Genomic DNA, 6,565 nt, shown 5'->3' on the forward strand with positions numbered 1-6,565 from the left:
TATCAAACTGCAGTGGCACTAATCTTTATGGCTGTGTGCTTTTTTCAAGACGCTTTCTGAAGGAAAGAAAGTAGATAGCAGAATTGCTTTTTTTGTGTGTTTCTAGTTGGAAAATTAAGTTAATTTTTAGAAACATTAGGCCCTGACTGGTGTGGCTCAATGATTGAGTGCTGACCTGTGAGTCAAAGGATTGCCCCCAGTCAGGGCGCATGCCTGGGTTGTGGGCCAGGTCCCCAGTGGGGGGTGCGCAAGAAGCAACCGCACATTGATGTTTCCCTCTCTTTCTCCCTTCTGCTCTCTAAAAAAAAAATAAAAATTTTTAAGAAAATTAAACATTAGACAGCTGAATTTTAATTAACACAAAATTGAAATAATTCTTATTATAAAGTAATATATTTTCATTGTAGACTTTTTTTTGACAGACCTTGCCTCAGGTTTATTTGTACAAACACCACAGGAGGACCCCAGCCCTGGGGTACACCAGTCCTTCTGTCCTCACGTTGGCAGAGGCCTCTACTATGGAAACTTCACAGGGGCCTGGCACCTTTGGGAGCCTGAGACTGAGCCTGAGCTGGAGGCTGAGCCGTGGCTGCATCTGCAGCCTGGGGCTTGGTTTGGGCCTTGGCCTTGGCCTTAGGCTGGAAAAGCTGGATATCCTTGGCAATGCGGGCACGAGCATGTTTCCTAAGCTTGTGAGCAATGTAAGCAAGTTGACTGAGCTTGTGGCTGCTGCCCTTTGGGATCTTGAGCTTGACCTCCTTGGACTTGACCAGGGCCTTGATAGCCTTAGCACGTGCACTCATGGCCTTGGCCTTGTTGGCCTGCATCTTCTTCAGGCCCTTTTTGTTGTGTTTCTTGGCAAAGTGCATGTTCCTCAGGAACTTGGGGTCTACCCCCCTGAGAGACTCATATCTTTTCAATCAGGGTTTCTTGATGTCATTTCTGTGCCATTTTCATTACTGGTTGTGTGTGGTGTGGTTCTTGGGTTTGGCCATCTCTGCCCCCAAGCCTGTGGCTCTCAAAGCACCTGAGACCAGAAGCTCATTTTAGAAATTTTTGAAAATAGAGAGCAGCACAAAGAAAATTAAAGCTACCTATAATTTCATCTTCTAAGAATAAGTAATGTTAATGTTAGTTATTTTCATATATATGTATAAAAATATTTATTTAATGGCACAGTGCAGTACTCACTTTTAAGAACATGTTTATTGATTTGAGAGAGAAACATCAATCTGTTGTCCCACCAGTCCACGCATCCAGTGGTGAACCCCTGTATGTGCCCCACCTGGGGACTGAACCCTCAATATTGTTTATCAGGACAACACTCCAACCAACTGAGCCACCTGCCCAGGGCACCATACTTGTTAGGGTGGTTGGAGACACCAGCTGTGAAAGAATTCACTAAGAGGAGAAAGTGTAAAGTTTTTATTCACTCTCCAAGAAAGGAGAGGGGCGTGATGTGGAGAGATACACCAGCCTTGAGGGGTAGGGGCTTTGTGTTTTTATTGGATTAAAAAGGGTGGAGGGTGCTGTTGGATGGCCTCTGGGCTGTTGGGGTGTTGTAACAGTTTGTTCCAATGTTATCTTTTTCCTGTAGCTGTAGGAGCAGTTAGTTCTGTTCTTGTTTTCCAGTAATTTGTAGTCCTGAGGACACGAGGTCAAAAGAGTAAAATGGCAGTCATATTTAAGAAGGTCATAAAAAAAAGAAGGTCATAGGCCTGCTCAGCAAATGGTGCCATGATAGCAAATGGTGCTGACTTTATTGCTTTCTTTATCCTTTTGACGGGTAACCCAAATGTTGCAATTTTTTTGTTTCAAGTAATAACTAATAAGTTTAGTAATCAATGTATATAAAAAGCTATTGCTTCAGGAACTGAAGGTATGACCCATCCTGACTCCAGGAGACCATAAGCATTTCCACCTTCGTGCCTCAGGAAGAATGCAAGCATCAGATGGTATCTGAGCCGTTGTACTCCAGGGTGAGACATCCACCGCCCAGGACACAGATAAAGACCAGCAGCCACGGCACAGATGAAAAAATGCTGCAGCTTTTATCTGATTAACTTTTCCCTTGAATTCCAACCCCCTAAACTACACTTTTCTTCTTATAAAAAAGGTCAGTTTAAAGTGGAATTTAAGACAGTCTGTTAGGATACAAACCCGCTGTCTTCTTAGATCATCTGAATAAATTGCCCATGAAGATTCAATCCCTGTCTCTGTTTATTGGGTCTGGTAGGTGACAGGCAGCACTAATGTTGGCTTTTCCAGTTTCACTTTCAATACTCATTTTTTTACTTCACAATATATCCTAAATATTCTCTCAGTCACTCACTGGTCTTCTACAACATATCTCAATGACCGCATATTATACTGATACACTGAATTTTAAAAAAATCAACCTCCTTTATAAAATAGGTTGTTTGGAATTTTAAAACACAAATCAACCACACAATACTTCTTGGTAAACCACATTTGCTAAAACTCCATATGAATTTTTTAAATTTCAAAAGCAACATTTTGAAAAGTAGGATAAGATAATCTTATTGTCCTAACACAACTAATTTTAATGCATTCTGTCAATATAGCTGTGTGTGTGTGTGTGTGTGTGTGTGTGTGTGTGTGTGCGCGCGCGCGCGTAGGTTAGGTCTAGGTGCTGATGTAGTTGAATTGTGTTACCTGTATACCTCTTGGAGAGCCTTAAGTCACTTTGGCTAATATTTAACAAACCTGAGATTGATGGATTGACGATAGCAAAATTAATTCAATCCACCTGGGTTTCTATCTGTTGATAGAACAGCAAGGCTCTTCTACAGGCCAGAAAGCAAGGGCTTCTGCAAGAAGCAACTGAAAGCAGTGATGGCCTCCACAATCTGGAGCTGGGAACTGGCTTCTCCACTGGCTTTCTTTCATCTTTGTTCTCAGACAAATGCCTCCTGATTGGCTTCCGAAGGGTCAGGTTGCCTCTATCCCTCTTCTCTCTTTCTTTTTGTTTATGTGTTTATTTACTTCTTTATTTTTATCCTTCTTCTTTAACTAAAATCTTGACTCTCAGTTAATAAATAGGAAGTCTGACAGAGAAAAACCCATTTGGGTTAGGCAGTACTGTAGTTTGGAAACTCTGGTCTTAGATAAGGTGTTCAGCCCTTGTCCTAGAGAATTAATCTGTTAGATGTTGGTGTTGGAAATGCTCTGCTGAATCAACTAAATCAGTCTGTGTCATTTCCCAGCGACCTTGGGCTGCTGTTCCTCTCACCTCTTCACCTTTGGCTTCTTGAAAGGAGGGTGTTCTGGCAGCATTCTGTCTGCCACTGAGGGGTAAGTTTATAATCTGCAGCTATCTTTTAGGTATAAAAAAAATCAAGTCTGGGACATGGGACATCTTAACTGACATAAGCCACATGGTTTTTGTTTTTTTGTGGTGAGAGGGGTTGGAGAAAGAGAGGGAGGGAAACATTGATGTGTGAGAGATACATTCATGGGCTGCCTCTCATGATACTCCAACTGGCCCACAACAGTATTCCGCCCTGACTGGGAATCGAACCAGCAACCTGTTGGTTTGCAGGCCAGCACTCAATCCACTGAGCTACACTAGCCAGGCCAGCCATGTGTTTTGTTTGTTTGTTTGTTTTTGTTTTTGTTTTTTTGCCCTTGTGAAGATGGTTCGGAACACAGACATCTCTCTAATCACTGGGGGTAAATCATTAGGTAAAATCAATTCCCCAACCTGAAAAAAAGCCACAAAGACTTGCAGACAATTAAATTTACTTCGATCAGCTCGGGCCATTCTTTTTGATGGGCCCTTTTCGTGTACGTTATATTATTTGAACATTAGAGAATAAGGTATTGTTATAATTGATAGAAATTAACCCACTCAGTCACAGGTCACTCACTGTCCAGCACCACACAGCTTTCTCTCTGGCCGAACTCCTCCCCTCTCTAAATTCTCTGCTCTTTTAACTCCCTTTCAGCCAGACTAGCTCTTTGCTGTTCCTCATCAAGGCCACTTACCACCTCAGAGCATTTGCACTTGCTATTCCTTCTATTCTAGAAATCCATGTAACTCACTCCCTCACATCCTTAGAGTCTTGTCTCAGTTGTTACCATTACAACGTGCCCTTGTCAAGAAAGATGTTCTTGACTCAATTTAACATTGTACCTCTAACCCCATAGTCCCTATCCTCCTTCCCATCTTTGTTTTTCTTCATAATAGCACTTACAGATTTCAACTTAACCTTTTAATATTAGAGTAAGTTTTTGTTGGATCAAGATCTTTTAAAATATATTTTATTTATTCATTTTTTTAGAGACTGGGTAAGGGAGAGAGAAAGAGAGAGAGAGAAACATCGATGTGTGGTTGCCTTTTATGTATCCCCAACGGGGACCTGGCCCACAACCCAGGCATGTGTCATCATTGGGAATTGAACCTGTGACCTCTTGGTTTGCAGGCTGGCACTCAGTCCACTGAGCCACACCAGCCAAGACTGGATCAGGATTAAAAAAAAAATTATTTACAGAGAAGGGGAGGGAGGGAGAAAGAGAGGGAGAAAAACATCAACGTGTGAGAGATATTGCTTCTTACACGCCCCCAATGAGGGATCTGGCCCATAAAGCAGACATGTGCCCTAAATAGAATCGAACCAGTGACCTTTCAATTCACAGGCCAGCACTCAATTCACTGAGCCACACAAGCCAGGGCTGGATCCAGATTTAAAATGTAAAAAATAAAACCATGGAAGTACCAGAGAAAAGTATGTGAGATACTGTTTTTATGAGCTCATTGGGGGATGATCTTTCTAATAAATACATAAAAACAGAATATCTTAAAAAGTTAATACACTTGGCAATGTGAAAGTAAAAATATGCAGCACAGAAAAATCATAAGCAGAGATAGTGACCAACTGGAAAAAAGCGTGTAAGGTATGCATGAAGGCCAATTTTCATAAATCCATCATCAAAAAACCAACAACTTAGTGTAAAAATGTGCAAAAATATAAAAACACAGCTCACAGAAAAGGAAATACAAATCATTCTTGTATGAATGAAAAGATGCTAACTCACTCTTTTTTAAAAAATGTTTTATTTACTCATTTTTAGAGAGAGGAAGAGAGGGAGTAGGGAGGGAGAGAAACATCAATGTGAGGTTGCCTCTCACGTGGCCCCCACTGGGGACCTGGCCTGCAACCCAGGCATATGCCTTGACTGGGAATCGAACCAGCTACCCTTTGGTTCACAGGCTGGCACTCAATTCACTGAGTCACACCAGCCAGGGCTCATTCTTTTTTTTTAAATTCTTGTTTTAATAAAGATTTTATGTTTTTATTTTTAGGGAGAAGGGAAGGGAGAGAGAAAAAGAGAGGGAGAGAAACATCAGTGTGTGAGATACATCTTGCCTCTCGCATGCCCCTAAGTGGGGACTGGGTCTGCAATCCAGGCATGTGCTCTGACTAGGAATTGAACTGGCGACCTTTTAGTTCACAACCCAGCACTCAGTCTGCTGAGACCCCAGCCAGGGTGCTAACTCATTCCTAAGAGAGATGGGAATTAAAAGTAAAATAAATTACCATATTTGATTTATAAGATTGATAAGGATCAAAAAGTTTGATGAAAACCTTTATTGGCCAGAGGATGGGAAAACAGGGTCTCTAACATTGTTGGTAGAAATGAAAATTGGTAAAATTTCTATAGAGGGATATTTGACAATATCAAATGAAATTACAAACACAGATATCTGTTGACCCATATTTCTCTTCTGGAAATTTAACCTAATGATACTAGCACATGTAGGAAATGATGCAAGTACTACTATTACAGCATTATAGTAGTTCCCCCTTGACATTGTATACTTTCAGTTACTCATATTCAACTGTGGTCCAAAAATATTAAATGGGTGGTTCCATTTATTAAATGGAAGTGAATAATTCATAAGTTTTAAATTGTGTACTGTTCTGAGTGGTGTGATGAAATCTCACAATGGCCTGCTCACTTGGCCCAGGACTAAAATCATCCCTTTGTCCAGCACACCATGCTGTATACCCTGCCTTCCTGCTAGTTACTTAGTGGACATCTTAGTTACCACATTGACCTGTGGTATCATAGTGTAACCCTTATTTTATTCAATAATGCCACATCCACATAACTTTTATTACAGCATATTATAATTGTTTTATCTTATTAGTTATTGTTGTTAATCTCTTACTGTGCCTTATTTATAAAGTAAATTTTATCATAGGTATGTATGTATAGAAAAAAACAGTGTATTTAGGGTTGGGTACTATCCATGGTTTCAGACATTCATTGGGGGCTTGGAACATACCCCCAGGGCAAAAGCAAGAGCAATAAGCTGCGGTTCAGTGTGCAACAGAATGCTAGTGACCTGTTATTAAGAGTGAAGAGGCTGCCCATCACCTGACATGCAATCAGTGACTGAGACAAGTGGCATGAAACTTATGGCAGCGATTTTAGAATTTTTTGTCAGGCCCCGTTTTGGGTCTCGGTTCGATTCTGTGCTTAGTACTACACCAGGCAATTAGCGGGATCAAAGAAATTCTGTAGGAATTGCCTTACC

At 41.0% G+C, this 6,565-nt stretch overlaps 1 pseudogene; it reads right to left on the reverse strand.

Annotated features, from left to right (window-relative positions):
• Positions 1–409: 409 nt before the first annotated feature.
• Positions 410–1,038, reverse strand: LOC118988900 (60S ribosomal protein L29-like; annotated as a pseudogene).
• Positions 1,039–6,565: the final 5,527 nt, after the last annotated feature.

Source organism: Sturnira hondurensis, unplaced genomic scaffold (assembly GCF_014824575.4).
Source record: "Sturnira hondurensis isolate 20B ecotype Veracruz unplaced genomic scaffold, ASM1482457v3 Scaffold0006413, whole genome shotgun sequence".
NCBI lineage: Eukaryota > Metazoa > Chordata > Mammalia > Chiroptera > Phyllostomidae > Sturnira > Sturnira hondurensis.